This window comes from Panulirus ornatus, chromosome 3 (assembly GCF_036320965.1).
Source record: "Panulirus ornatus isolate Po-2019 chromosome 3, ASM3632096v1, whole genome shotgun sequence".
NCBI classification, from domain to species: Eukaryota; Metazoa; Arthropoda; class Malacostraca; order Decapoda; family Palinuridae; genus Panulirus; species Panulirus ornatus.
Genome location: NC_092226.1, coordinates 39,700,860 through 39,717,049, shown reverse-complemented (window position 1 = coordinate 39,717,049; position 16,190 = coordinate 39,700,860). Strand labels below are relative to the sequence as shown.

Below are 16,190 nucleotides of genomic sequence, written 5' to 3'. Positions count from 1 at the left end.
CAAAGGAGAGACGAGAGTTGTGACGGTGAGGAGTTTTTGATAGAAAGATGGGTAGATACTAGCCCTTGGAGACATTAAACGTAACTAGATTTCGTTTACCCCACTGAGATATCCTGTCAAAGTCTGAGTTTATTGACGAAACTGTTAAGACGAAATGCAGATCTAGCGAGAGAAGAAGCAAATTGAAGGTTGTAGGTGAATGCAGTATTGAATCGTCACCGTATGAGTGCATTTGGTTATTTGTGGGAGAGAGGAATTCGTTGGAAGAAACAGGAGAAAAAGATGTAGGGAAAAGGACAGAACCTTGAGGGACACCGCTGTTGACTTAGAAAAGTGGGAAGCAAACCCACCAACAACCACAGAGAAAGATCGGCTGGAGAGGAAGCTAGATATGAAGGAGCAAAGTGAGGGAGGGAAGCCAAAAGAGGGGAGCGTAGAGATGAGACCCTGATGCCACACCCTATCAAAAGCTTTGGATATATCAAGAGCAACTACACATGACTCCCAAAACCTTTCTAGGAGGATGAATATCACCAGTGGTGCTTGCCCTATGGAAGCCATACTGGTGATCAAAGAGAAGACTGATTTTCGAGGTGTCTAAGGATATGGGAGATGAGGAGGTATTCAAAGACTTTGGAAGTGGTAGATGTCCAAGGAAAACACAACAAATATTTAGACTAATACATCGTTAATCAAATAAGCCAGAGTTTAACTGGCAAAAGAGAGAGAGAGAGAGAGAGAGAGAGAGAGAGAGAGAGAGAGAGAGAGAGAGAGAGAGAGAGAGAGAGAGAGAGAGAGATTGTCTCCAGTGCAGTGTTCTGGTGAGCGGCAGAGTCAGTTTGGGCCAGGCAGGGCCAGTGTGGCACGCGCCATGAGCCAGGGTAATGTATCGTCCGGCATCTCGCAGTAATTAATGTCTGCTGCCGTCACTACCGCCCAGGATATCATACCGCATCACCTCACCCATGATCAATGGGTTCATCGGTTTGTGAAGATGACCTTAACTAGTTTTTCTCCGTCAGGCAGGTTATGAAAAATAATCTATAAAAAGGAATATTCCGAAACCAAGCAACAATACATCATTACCAATAAAAATAAATGAGTAACGGTTAACTGAACTCAGGCGGCCATTCGACTAAAAATACACAGCTGAGATATTACAAATATTGCAGAACTGGGAGGCATGATAATAAGTAGATAAGCACGTGAGTGAGGTACGTGTGGAGAGTCAGGGTGGCAGATATACAGGAATGTCTGCAGAGTGAACTAGTGTGTGTGTGTGTGTGTGTGTGTGTGTGTGTGTGTGTGTGTGTGTGTGTGTGTGTGTGTGATTACCTTCCTGTTGATATCATCGAACTAGATGAAGGTTGTGATCAAGCTACCCCTTACTCTTCACTCTTCCATGATGGACAAACTATAGCCTCTTATCTCTCACTGCAATTCAGCTCTCGTTTCTAGCACCATGTTTGCTGCCCTCCTCTGGATCCTCTTTCTTCGTTACTTGCGCTTCTGTAAGTGCGGTGACCAAACTTGGACAGCATAGTCTAGTGTTGGCGCAAGATACGCCGTGAATACTTTCCCGAACATTTCTTTATCAATGCACTTCAAAATGATCCTCACACCTGCCAGCGGACAGTTGCCTTCATCCACAGTTCTTCAGAGGTGGAGCTCGCAGCTCTGGTGAGGACACTGTGAACTCCCAAACCTTTTTACATAAAGATTTCAGCACCTTGCTTCTTGTGAGATCATATTCGCATCGTGATCTTCCGTCGTGTCCCGTTCTTATCACCTTATACTTACTTGGTTTGGATTTCATCAACCATGTAACTGGCCAACGTTACAAGTTTGTTTAGGTTCCTCTGTACAATGATTCAACTCATATCATTCTTTAATTCCCTCATGACCATGGCATCATCAGCAAACATATTTCGATTGGAGTTTCAGTTCTTTGGGCATGTCATCTGCATACATAAAAAGGAGCTTTTTCCCAGGACCGAGCCCTGAGGCACGTCCCTCGTATCCGTACTTCGTTCCTTCCCACTAAGGTGATAACCTTCCATCGTACGGGCATCTCCTTTATACCTGCCTAGAGAACCATGTTCTTTACTATTCTCTTACAATGTACAGTGTTAAACGCTTTCTGGTAGTCTGGAGCTCACTTTCTCGTAGAAGTCCACGAGATTTTTTTTTTTTTTGCACATGGCCATCTTCCACTAATCCCATGTGTTCTCTTACTTAACTATTTGGTTTATGTTTACATTTTCTAATAATTTTCAGATCACATTTGTCGGAGAGGCCGGTCGGTCGTTCAGCGCAATTATCCAAATTTCTTTCTTAAAGACGTGCAATGCAGGACATCTGCCCACACCCATTCCATGGTACTGTGTGTGTGTGTGTGTGTGTGTGTGTGTGTGTGTGTGTGTGTGTGCAACGCCTCCAACCCTTATCTACCTCAACTTCCACATCAATAAACGACTCTCGTAACTAAATATATCAAACATTTCCTCCATAAATTTTGAGCGCACACTTAACCGAGGGTCGGGAATTAATGTTCTCCCTGGAGGCTGGAACTTTTCTGCCGCAAGTCATATTGAATAATGGTCTTGTGAAATTCATAGCTGAGCGGCGTCATAACTCATGAAAAAATATAATGTCAAGCCAAGAGTCAGCCACGTAAACTTATTAGGAATACTTTTAAAAGTCTTAAGAGGAATACTTTCAAAGTAGTATCAGCTCCAACTAATATTTGCATCGACGGGTTCCCGTTAATAATCGTGAACAAGTCGGTCACTGGTATGCTCACATTACCATACACACATACCATAATGATACAATAGTCCCACTGTAGTAAGAGACTGGTCCACAGTCCCTAAAGTCCCAGAACAGCAAGAAGCTGGTTCATGATACCTCATGTCCTAGTACTGCAAGAGGCAGGTACATGGTTCCGCAAGTCCCAGTAGCCTCAGTACAGCAAGAGGGGAAACAAGAGGCTGCTGCACGGGCACTACAAGTCTCAGTGCAGCAACAGGCTGGTCCATGGTCCCAGTTCAGCAGGAAAAGTTTCAAGAGGCTGGTCCACAACCCCCAGGTACGACACTGATCATGAGATCAACTCACCGTCTTGCTCGCACCGTCTGCCCGTCATCTGGATACGTTCCTTTCCCCGGGAACACTCAGTCACCTGCTCAGTATAAGGATCTTAATAAAAGTAATTAAAAGAAATAGCAATAATGTGACATGACTTACCGTACGGGCACTGAGCACGACGGCACGACACTTGAACATGACGGTACGATCAACGAATTTGATGGGTGAGCCTTAGACCTCAACTCTTAAGAGTCAGTTCAAAGGCCACGCCGTCATGCTCAACAAGCGCACTGTTATGGTCGTGAGGCGTACCACGGTGTTTAGGTTGGGGCTTTCGTGCTCCAGAGGTTGCAGAACTGGTTCTCTCAGTGAAAACCTTTTGACGAACAGAAAAACAAAAACAAACAAAACAAACAAAAAAACAAACAAACAAAAACAAGTATGCCATACTGTATCGTGACCTGGCCTCTTCCTTCTTGCCTATTCGTCAGTGTATTTGCAAAAAAAAAAAAAAAAAAAAAATTGTGTTCCGGTCAGCACCAGTCTATGATGCAGCCACCATCATCAGTCTGTGTCGCTACCACCACCAGTCTGTGTGGCAAGAGGCACTAATCTGTGTGGCAACAAACACCACTAGTCTGTGTGGCATCAAGCACAAGTGCGTATGGCCACCACTACAGTCTGTGGAGCTATTACAACCACAACTGTACGCAGCATATCGCAGGTCATACACCTCCTTACAGGGCTGACTTCCTCAGTGTTTGGTGCGATCAGGTTCTTCTTATGTCTACCTCGGCAGTCACGCTGATCATGCTAGATTTCTGACTTCTTCCCAACATCCAAATGGTGGCGTCATTTCTTCACTTTTGAGGCGAAAGGAAATTAGTCTTTTTTTTTTTCATTTCTGTCACTTCGGACTTTTAAAGGAACTTACAGGTTAAAGGGCAAACAGATCAGAAACGTACGTCCTGGGTTGCTGTTCCTTACAGTCTTGGTCAAATGAAACGAAACATATCAAGGGAATCATAAATGTTAGTGACTATTGTATCTGCAGAAATCATGAACATCGTTTAGTTACGTTAAGTTACATTAGGTAAGATTAAGTCAGATTTCTTTTTTTTTTATGTGTTGTCCTTTTAATAAACTACAGATAAATAAAAATGGAAAGACAACTCTAACTTAAAAATACCAAACATAACGTAATATTCTTCAAAGCGTTTGCTGCAGATGGAATAAAGTTTCCCAAACTGTAACGACTCCAAAGATGTGATTTTCGTCAATTTCCACACGCTGAATTTGCCAAGTCGCTAAAGTTAACATTCACCCACAATTCCTTCCGTCAGTGATGCTCGGTGTTGGTTTTAAAGTGGTGTGCCCGTGTTAACCTCGGATTGCTCTCGTTGACGTCCGTACATTTTCATTTCAGCAACAAGAGGCCACAGCGCGAGGTGATACACGACAACTTAACAATATATTCAGAAATCTACACATCATCACACACGCTGCTTTAGTGTTTCTTCTCTACCACCCTATGTCAGGTGTGTGTTCATACTGTATGGGCGTTACATGGAGTCGCATACTCGTATCGCACCGTCTCTCAAAGTTGTACATAAGTTCAATGATTTTATTCCTACACACACACACACACACACACACACACACACACACACACACACACACACACATGCATAATATATGAGATTTCCAGAGAACTGTGCTGAAAAAAGGGTGAAAACGCATTAGCCAATCACAGGGGAACATCACGTCATCTTTAATTCAGTCATAGCACACGTCTTCCCTCCCTCCCTCAATTTTCCCTATGCCTTGCTTATAGTCTGATGCTTAAAATGTCTAATCTAAGTCAAAAAACTAATTTCATGGTAAAATCCACATCAAAATCTGACGATATCAATCATGTTATTTTCATAAAAGTAGAGAAATAAAAATATGAAAGTTACAGTCAGTACTTACTAATTCCTAATCCAGTCAGCGAGTTCACATATAAATGTTTCACTGAAGTTTACTTGATGATGTTATATTATGCACGTAATGTTAAAAGCAACTGATTCGTTCTTTTATTTAAGGCTCCATTTGAAGATGAATCCTCTGCATAATAACTTTCCCGTGATGAGAACACAATGAAAATTGTTTACTTTGTGTACACTAAGGGCCGGACACTCATTTGTTGCACTTAACGAAAATCTAACTTAATAGCTTCACATGAGCGTTATCGTTGTCTTATAGTGCAGTTGCGCTCGAGCATCTCTCCTTCCTCTTGCGAGGTTTGGGGAAGACTTGGGGTGTGAGACCTTATGGTGATAGGTGGGGCCAGCTAATAACAGGCTGTAACGAGGACTCTGACTAGCGAATCACTAAGTCCACTGGGTAATTGTTAACAACACTTGACGCCAGATATCTCAATAACTCTAGTAATTAGAACAGCAACTTCAGGAGGCTCATCTGTATGTTTAGTACTACTTAGAGGAAAATGGAAAGACGAAGGAGAAAGATGATTCCACAGCTAAGCTGTGCAAGGGAAAGAGGTTTCATAGTATCCACGGAACACCGAAGCACCAGGGAATGTACGAACGATAAATAGTTTCTGATAATACAGCGGCCTCCAGGTACAGCACTGCTGAATACAGAAAATAAAAAAGTTAAACCAAATCTAACTAAAGTAATGATCTAGCAACACAGTTTACATAAATGACACGCAAGTGTGGCGGGAGCGGAGGCAGGCGGTGTACGTGTGGGCAGGGATGAGAGGATTTCCCCTCCAGATGGGAACATGGGCATGGGTAAATCTTAAGCTGACGGCGCTTCTCGCACGGCAGTCTCCAAGAGGATATTCCCCGTATGCGTCTACCTAACACAGTCAGAAACACCTTGAAAAAAAGGATCAGAAAAGAAATACAAATAAATTCACTGCTGTGGTGCTGGGTAGAATAATGCACAGCACCACAGCCATAAATGACGACCGGGTAATGCACCAGAGGAGATGTAAAATCCTGGACTATACAATACAGTTATTTACGAGTAAAATCTATAAACGAAAAACTTCAGAAGGCAAAGCAACTCCGACCAACCTATAAAGATTTTGACATCAAACAAGGAGGCAAAAATTACACCTGGTAAAGGCTACGATCCTCCTCATACTTCCCTACTTCCCAGTACCCTCCTACTTCGCCTCGAAATGACTCACACTGAAGTTACAGAGGGTACAACATACGGGTCTACGTCTCGTTACAATCAAAATTATAGATACGTCGATGGGGAGTGGGAGGTATATAGAAAAGTTGTGCTGGCATGTGCGAGAGATGCCTATGGCATGCTAAAGGTGAGTGATGGGCAGATTACAAAAGTAGTGAATGATGGGATGAAGAAGTTGCTACTGAAAATAAGAGGCACATGGCCAGCACTCACACATGAGTGCAAATGATTAGAGAATGTATGTGAGAAAGCGGAAGAAGGTCAAGAGGAAGGTGCAGGGGTTGAAAAAGAGGGCAAATTAGAGTTGGGGTGAGCGAGTATCAGTAAACTCTAGACAGAACAAGATGCTTTGGAAGAAGGATAACAATGAGCGAAAAACAAGAGAAGAAAATAGGAACATCGGTGAAGGGGTAAAATGGGAAGTGGTAACAAGTAGTGTTGAAATGAGGAGATGGAGTGAGTATTTAGGAGGACTGTTGAATGTTTTTGATTGTAGGGTGGCAGATGTATGGTGTTTGGGTTGGGATGGTATGCGAAATAAAAGAGTCATGGAGTGGTTTGGTGAAAACCGAATAACTGGTGAAAGCCTTGCGTAGGAAGAAATGTGGCTAGGCGACTGCAGCGGATGGTACTGCAGTCGAATTTCTTACGAAAGGGGGAAGATGTACTGGGAATGAAATGATGATTGGTTGGTAAGGATTTTCAGTTTATAAATAGATAATGATGAGGTGCCTGAGGATTGGCAGAGTGCATGTAGAGTGCTATTGTACAAAGACAAGGGGGTTAAAGGTGAGTGTTCAAAATACAAATGTTTTACTGTGTGTACCTGGTACGTTGTATAGGAATAGGATAGGGTTTACACACACACACACACACACACACACACACACACACACACACACACACACACATATATATATATATATATATATATATATGCACAGAACTGAATACAACAACAAATTTAGAATTATCAATATGCTGTCGTATTCATGTCGTATTCAATTCTATGTGCATTAGAGAAAACCTGTTCCCAGCTTACACTATTATATATATATATATATATATATATATATATATATATATATATATATATATATATATATATATATATATATATATATGCAAATGAATTTATGATATATTAATGGGACTCGGATATGCAAAAAGTTTGAATGTGTTGAAAAGTTTGATCCATGGTGCCCTGAACTCGTAATTCGCCCGGGGACAGCGTACGGCACGGGGCTCCCGTCACATGACCCGCCATGGTAGGTAAGTGAGTGTAAGTGTGAGAGTATCTGTGAGCACTTATAACAACGTGAGTGTAAGTACATGCTCGTAAGTACTTGATCGTCAGTAGGTTCTTGTAAGATTGTGAATGTCAGCAGGAGCCGGTAAGATAGGTTCAGCAGGTTTTTAGGTGTCAGTATGTGCTTGTAAATGAGCAGTAGTAGGTATTTGTATGTACTTAAGGACCTGTGGCCTGCCCGGCCACATTCCCTCCTCGGACAGCCTTAGCCAGTCTCCACGAATGGTCTCTATAACTGCTTGGCCACAAGCCCTCCACGAACGGTCTCACAGCCACAGGTCCCCCACAGGCAGTATCGCTTCCGCCCAGCATACACCTGGCGGCTGTTTACTTCCGTGCATCAGCTGACCTGGTGCTATAACACACACGGATCACCGTACACTAACATGTAAACCTTGTGTGGCACTGAGACACACACACACACACACGCACACACACACACACACACACACACACACGGACCACCGTAAACTTTCATACCCACTTGAGTGGTCGTGATGCCGACTTTTCTACATGACGACCCACCAGATGGTTCCTGGGGGACAGAAGCACGGGCCACTGTCTCTGACGCAAGACATAAAATAAACAGTTTCGGGTCATAAGAGCATAATGGAAGACATTAAAACCAAACATTATACAACGCAACAGAAAACGTCATCTAAAGTTGACAATAAATAAACCATAAAGATATAACGAGAAAATAAGTTCACCATCAGAGCCAGAGCATAAAGTGCGACCCATTATATATAAAGAGAGAACAACCATTAGCAGGCAGTGCTAGAATACCACAGGCACAGGGTGACCAACCTCTCCTCTACATTGTAACTCACACACACACACACACACACACACACACACACACACACACTAACGAAGTCCTACAAACATTATTCAAAAAATTTCCCTAAAATGAATTCCAGAAGAAAATGTGTAATGAATAGGATGAAAAATTTTAGGGCGTCTACTAATACAGCTGTTTTATGGGCTAATTTAACCAAACGAAATTCCTATTGGTGGAAATATTCACCACATGTGGAGGGAAGTGGAGGAGGAGGAAGAGGGAGGGAGGAGGAGGAGGAGGAGGAGGAGGAATGGAAGAGGAGGGGTTTGAGGTAGGTAATATACAAATATCCACACACACACACACACACACACACACACACACACACACACACACACACACATATATATATATATATATATATATATATATATATATATATATATATATATATATATTTTTTTTTTTTTTTTTTTTTCATACTATTCGCCATTTCCCGCATTAGCGAGGTAGCGCTAAGAACAGAGGACTGGGCCTTTGAGGGAATATCCTCACCTGGCCCCCTTCTCTGTTCCTTCTTTTGGAAAAAAAGAAAAAAAAAACGAGAGGGGAGGATTTCCAGCCCCCCGCTCCCTTCCCTTTTAGTCGCCTTCTACGACACGCAGGGAATACGTGGGAAGTATTCTTTCTCCCCTATCCCCTAGGGATAATATATATATATATATATATTATTTTATATAAAGCCCAACCCACCCACATACACATGTATATACATACACATCCACACACGCAAATATACATACCTATACATTTCAACGTATACATATATGTATATACACAGACATATACATACATACACATGTACATAATTCTTACTTGCTGCCTTCACTCATTCCCGTCGCCACCCCGCCACACATGAAATGACAAACCCCTTCCCCCGCATGCGCGCAAGGTTGCGCCAGGAAAAGATAAGAAAGGCCACATTCGTTCACACTCAGTCTCTAGGTGTCATGTATAATGCACCGAAACCACAGTTGCCTTTCCACATCCAGGCCCCACAAAACTTTCCATGGTTTACCCCAGACGCTTCACATGCCCTGGTTCAATCCACTGACAGCACGTCGACCCCGGTATACCACATCGTTCTAATTCACTTTATTCATTGCAAGCCTTTCAACCTTCTGCATGTTCATGCTCCGATCGCTCAAAATCTTTTTCGCTTCATCTTTCCACCTCCAATTTGGTCTCCCACTTCTCCTCGTTCCCTCCACCTCTGACACATATATCCTCTTGGTCAATCTTCCCTCACTCATTCTCTCCATGTGACCAAACCATTTCAAAACACCCTCTTCTGCTCTCTTAACCATACTCGTTTTAGTACCACACATCTCTCTTACCCTTTCATTACTTACTCGATCAAAGCACCTCACACCACATATTGTCCTCAAACATCTCATTTCCAGCACATCCACCCTCCTCCACACAACTTTATCTAAAGCCCACGCCTCGCAACCATATAACATTGTTGGAACCACTATTCCTTCAAACATACCCATTTTTGCTTTCCGAGAAAACGTTCTCCCCTTCCACACATTTTTGAATGCCTCCGGAACTTTCGCCCCCTCGCCCACCCTATGACTCACTTCCGCTTCCATGGTTCCATCCGCTGCCGATTCCACTCCCAGATATCTAAAACACTTTACTTCCTCTAGTTTTTCTCCATTCAAACTCACCTCCCAATTGACTTGTCCCTGAACCCTACTGTACCTAATAACCTTGCTCTTATTCACATTTACTCTCAGTTTTTTCTTTCACACACTTTACGAAATTCAGTCACCAGCTTCTACAGTTTCTCGCCCGAATCAGCCACCAGCGATGTATCATCAGCGAACAACAACTAACTCACTTCCCAAGCTCTCTCATCCACAACAGACTGCATACTTGCCCCTCTCTCTAAAACTCTTGCATTCACCTCCCTAACAACCCCATCCATAAATCAAACAACTATACATAATCGCTGTTTCCCGCTTCAACGAGGTAGCGCCAGGAAATAGACGAAGGATGGTCCCATCCACTCATATACACATATATACACATAAATTTCTAAAAGGGAAAACAGACATGAGAGAGTATAGAGTTCCAATGCTTAGAGGTATAGTGAAAGAAAAAGTAATCAAAACGGCAAACCCTTCAGTTGCCAAAGGCCACACAGTAATCACGTGACGCAGTAGCTTAAGGAGTATTGATATATCTCGCAGGTGGTGGGGGCACACAAACAGTCAGTTCTAGCGAGCAAAAACCAAAGCAATACCTATAAAAGACGGAAAGTGAACCAACATTGCAGCGTAGGGATAATGGGTCAAGTTTTGAAGTTATTCTGGGAGAGTTTCTCAGTTGGACCGCTTTCGACTCGACTCCGTCAAGTACGGTTGCGGAGCTAGAACCACCCCAGATGAGAGAGCAGTACTCCAGACAAGGATGGATCATTCCCCTGGATAAACAGAGCAAATGCTTAGAAGAAAAGAAATTTCGACAGCTACAGAGAACTTCCAGTTTCTTGGCGCAGACATAGCTATTTCCGTAATGTGGGGTTTCCAAGACAGAGTGCATGTTATAGTGATACCAAGTATGTTCATTAAGTCAAAGGGTGGAAATACAGAACCGTTAAGGGAGAGGGAAAGTTGTAAGGAATTTCGATAGAGAGATAGGTGGAAACTGGGTCTTGGAGTCATTAAACAACCAGATTTCGTCTACCACACTGAAACATGAAGTCCAAGTCTGAGTTTATCAAGAAGCTGTGTCAAGACAAGCTGCAGATCAGGTGAAAGAAGGAGAAGATTTGAAGGATGTGGAGGAATGCAAAGCTGATTCATCAGCATAAGAGTGCATTGGGATATTTGTGGAGAAAGAAAATCTTTGATAAAAAAGTTGAAAAAGTATAGAAGACAGGAGAGAACCTTGAGGGTCACCGCTGGTGATGGAAAAAGGGGGAGGCTGGTCATCAACAACCACGGATATCAATCGGCCAGAAAGAAAGCTAGATATGAAGGAGCGAAGGGAAGGAGGGAGGGAAGCCATATGAAGGGAGCTTAGAAACAAGATCTTGATGCTACACCCTGTACAAAGCGTTGGATATGTCTAGGGCAACTTCAAAAGATTCCCAAAAATCTTTCAGGGGTGATGACCAGACATTAGTAAGATATGAAATAATATGACGAGTGGATGGATCTCGCCTTACAGAAGCCATACTGGTGATCAGAGAGAAGACTGATTTTCGAGATGTTTAAGGATATGGGAGTTGAGGAGGGATTCAAAGACTTTGGAAATGGCAGATGTCAAAGCAACAGGACGATAGTAAGAAGCGCTAAAACGGTCACCCTTCATAGGGATGAGATGTACCAACGCATGCTTCCAAGAAGAAGGAAAAGCTCTGATTCTTAAACAGAAACGGAACAGACGAGCAAGCACAGGTGCAGCTTCAGAGGCACACTCTTTCGGTACACGGGGTTGGACGCTATCAGGACCATAAGCCTTGTATGTGTTTAAAGAGAGAAGCGCTTTCAGGACAGTTCGAAATGAGATTACGGGAAGAGGTATAAGATGAGTAAGAGGAGCATCAGGTGGTGAAGAAATGTTAAGAGTCATCCAAAGCAGAGGTAGAAAAGAAACAGGAACCTACAGAGTTGCTTTGTCTACAGGAAAGACAGCTACAGTTCCTTCAAAACGGAAAAGTGATGGAAAGGTGGAGCGATAAACGTTGTTAGCGATGCCCTTACGTAAAGACCAGATAGACTTTATCAGCGGATGACGTGAAGAGGTTATCGCACTTCCTTTGAATAAAGGAACGCTTTGCCTTACGGATAGCGTGCTTGCAATGCTTACTGAGTGATATATGCTGAATGGAAGTCGGAGGAAGGAGAGTTTTTCCCAGCCCAATACGCCTGATCCCTCGCCCGAATGGCCTTAGAACAGAAACAGCGGAACTATGGATTGGAAGAAGAGGTAGTCTTGGAGGAACAGGCGATATATGCTTCCATTCCCGCAACAGTTACTTCTGCTATGCGTTTGGCGGAGACAGAAACATCACCACATAAGAGACAGTAATTTACCCAAGGAAAGTGAGAAAAGAATTTACGCAAGCTATTCCAGTCAGCTTTATTGAGGAGCCAATATTTACGTGTAAAAGGGGCTGCTGGAGGGGGAGATGCCGTAAAAACAGGAATTTTTACGAGTGTAGTCAGACGAACCAACTGTTGGCGAGCTGTGTAATTATAGCGCCAAGGATTAGAGGTGAAAAAGATTTAGAACATTAGGATAGCGGTCACAACGGTCAGGAATATGGGTAAAATGGGAGATAACTTACTCTAGATCATTGAAAATGGAGAACGTGAGGCTTCAATCGCTCGCAACATCCGTATGGGAGAAATTCAACCTCTCCCTATGGTGAACGTTGATATCCCCTGAGTAGAGGATTTCGGCTTGCTGGTGAAAAGATGCTACAGTCTCATGGCAGGAGTTTAGACAGTCGAAGAAGGATACAAAATTTGTAGAATCAGGAGAGCAGCGGGGGAATCAAAGGAAAAGTGTGGAAGTTGGGAGACAGACCTCGATCCTCAAAACATCCAAGTTTGAGGACTCAAGGCGCGCAACAGGTGTGACGATGTTGGAATAAGCAAAAACACCACCTCTGAACCGGGATCGTGAGTGGAAGTTATAGTTGGATATGAAAAGGGGCTAGTGAGATCACCATTACACAACTGGGTCTCGGAGATAAGGAAGATATCAGGAGAGGTACTCGACAGATGGTGTTCAACAGAAGAGATGTTGCCACAGAGACCACGAATGTTGGTATAGTGGAAAGAGAGGCAGGTCTATCAAAGAGGGAAAGAAGGTGGGAAGGGCCGGCACTACTATGAATTTCATAATATTCATCAGGCAGTCTTTAATATGCTAAGTTCTGGTGACTAGATGCAAAAAGTGAATACAGATTTAAAGTTTCAGGTATCTTGTTAATAAAAATAAGGTGTTGTGACAACTCTTGCAAGGTTTGTTTAGATCTAACCATAAAATCTCTATTTGTTCACATTCTAAGACATAGTGTTCTAGTTTAAGCCCAAATCTTTGGCCAAAGCATTAATAAGCACATGAATAACATCTCCAGATGGGCTAAAGCGCAAATAGTACCTTGAGCTAGCCTTATTAAAGCAATCAACAAATTTTGTAATCTGATGTTATTACTTTCTCCATATACATGTTTTACTTTACACATCTCATTGTGATGGAAAATGTTTCTACTTGTGCTTATCTGAACTCGTCTTCGTGCTCCAAAGAGGTCAGTTAGTTCCTCTCTAATCAGAGTTTTGGGACTTCTGACTGACAATGTTGTTTCCAACATCATCTTTACTAAGTGCAAGTTTGGCTAAAACATCAACTTTAGCTTATATGAGAGGTAATATTTAACAATTTGATTTGAGTTCCTTTAATAATAATGTCTGAATACTTGTCTTTGGCTTCAAAGACCAACACGTCACATTCTGATCTCAAGGTGTTAAGGGCAAGTAGAGATGAATTAGAGATAATTAAACTGTCTGTGGCACTGATTTTAACCACTCAGGAACGATCATCATATGGTGGACGATTCAGTCTGTACCCAGCTGCTTGTTCTAACATTTTTCTCTGCTCTCTTACCATCGGTCTGGATCACAATGGCAGCACCACCTGCCCTCCCAGTGGCAGAGTCGTGAGAACCGTCAGTATAGATGATGTGCTGGGCTATGTTGTTGTCAGTCTGGAGTTTCTCTAAATGTTCAGGATCAATGATCTTGGCTAAGTGTTGAAGGTGAGGATTATAAGTAATTAGTTTCCTATGTGGATAAGTAGGTGTGGTAATGTCAAACGTAGTCATTTGCTAGGAAGGCAGGCAATGCTGCTGCTCTCGAATTTTATGCAAATCAAATACTCTAAATAATGTTATGTGATTAACTGTTAATTGGATTTATTCAGATTCACTTGTGTCATGGCATATATGGTTTACCAATTCTTTACAGGTAGCACTATCTAAAATCACCACACACAAGTTTCAGTCCCATCATAAGATTGATTTCAAGTATTCTCTCCTCTGTGCTGGGAATACCAAATTCTTTCCGCACGTTGAGCACTTTAGCGGTCTTGGGGTAACTATGATTTGTAAGGCTTCAGTTTGCATTTTTTTCAAGTCTATTAATACCTTTGCTGTTAAGACGGACGAAAGCTGGTGCGTAGTAATCTATCAGAGACAAAATATTAGCCAAGTACATCATTCTGACAATTCTGATACTTGCACCATAATTAGAATAGTACCCAGCAACAAGCCTAAGAGCTCTGAGTTTAACTGTACATTGTCGATTTCATTTTTGCACACCAGTTGCAGCACATGAGACTGAGACACCAAGATGTCTAAAGAGGACGTAGTTAATGGATTTTTCATCACTCTTCAATTTAGATGGTCCGCTCTTTCCGTTACCAATTCGTTTATTGAAGACCTTACTTTCCTCTGCAACAATGCTAAAACTAAGGCTTTCACAAGCTGTTTGTATGCAGTTACGAACGGTTTGCATTTCGATGTGTTAACATAAATAACAATGATATTCCTGCTACTTTCCGGAACTGTTTTCAGTAGTGCATTGATTAGCACAATGAACAAGACGGGGCTAAGTACTTCACCTTGAGAAATGCCATGTAGCATGTCCTTACCTTCACTTTTCTAACACTGAAACAACACAGCAGATTTTATGTTAGAGAGATAGCCGAGTAAGTCCATAGGCTCCAGCCTACCATCTTCCAGTATGAAGCAACCGTTGTATTATGTTCGCCAGGAAAAACAGACAAAGAAGGCTGCATTCGTTCACACTCAGCCTCTAGCTGCCATTATTACTCCAAGGTCTTTCAGTTCATTCAGCTGGTGTATGACTGCGTCTGTCAGGTATTCTATGTTCTTTTTGATTTCTTCATTTTTCTCACACCGGAGGAGTTGAAATTCATCTCCACTGAAAAGCATTGTTGTTCTCATTTGTCAAGTCAAAGTCTTCATTTGTAGCCTTTCGGAATGCTCTACTGATGTGATTTTCATACTTTTTCTTGTATTATCTGTAATGGATGATGTGGAACAGTGGCTCGTGTTTGTGTCAATGTGAGACATAAGACTGAGGAACAGGAGGGGTGCAAGTACACTTCCCTGGGGGGACTGGCATGATTTACAACCGCAGGTCGTGATCTATTAGGAAAATAATTGTATAATCATTTCTCAATTTTTCCAGTAATTCTTTTCACATCTTATTTGCTATGACGTCATGTTCACAACTGTCACATGCTATGACGTCATGTTCACAACTGTCACATGCTATGACGTCATGTTCACAACTGTCACATGCTATGACGTCATGTTCAACACTGTCACATGCTATGACGTCATGTTCACAACTGTCACATGCTATGACGTCATGTTCACAACTGTCACATGCTATGACGTCATGTTCAACACTGTCACATGCTATGACGTCATGTTCACAACTGTCATAATGCTTTTGCAGAGTTCGTATGAATCATGTCACCATTTTCTTTGTTTTCCAGAGCGTCAGCAGTCCTATTGTGCTGATCAAGCAACTGACACAGGCAACATCTTCCCGTTCTGACACCATGTTATCCTGGGTTACGTAAATCATTGACTTCCATATATCTAATCAGCTTGCCTTTTAAGACTCTTTAAAGACAAAGATTGTAATGCTATGTATGCGATGTTAATGTTACCGGTCGTAATAATATGCG

The 16,190-nt window shown here is 42.3% G+C and overlaps 1 protein-coding gene across 2 annotated transcripts in view; it reads right to left on the bottom strand.

Moving 5' to 3' along the window:
• LOC139762445 (extracellular serine/threonine protein CG31145) overlaps window positions 1-16,190 on the bottom strand; it is a 1,101,583-nt gene that overhangs the window by 195,724 nt on the left and 889,669 nt on the right. The gene's annotated exons all lie outside the window — the stretch shown is intronic.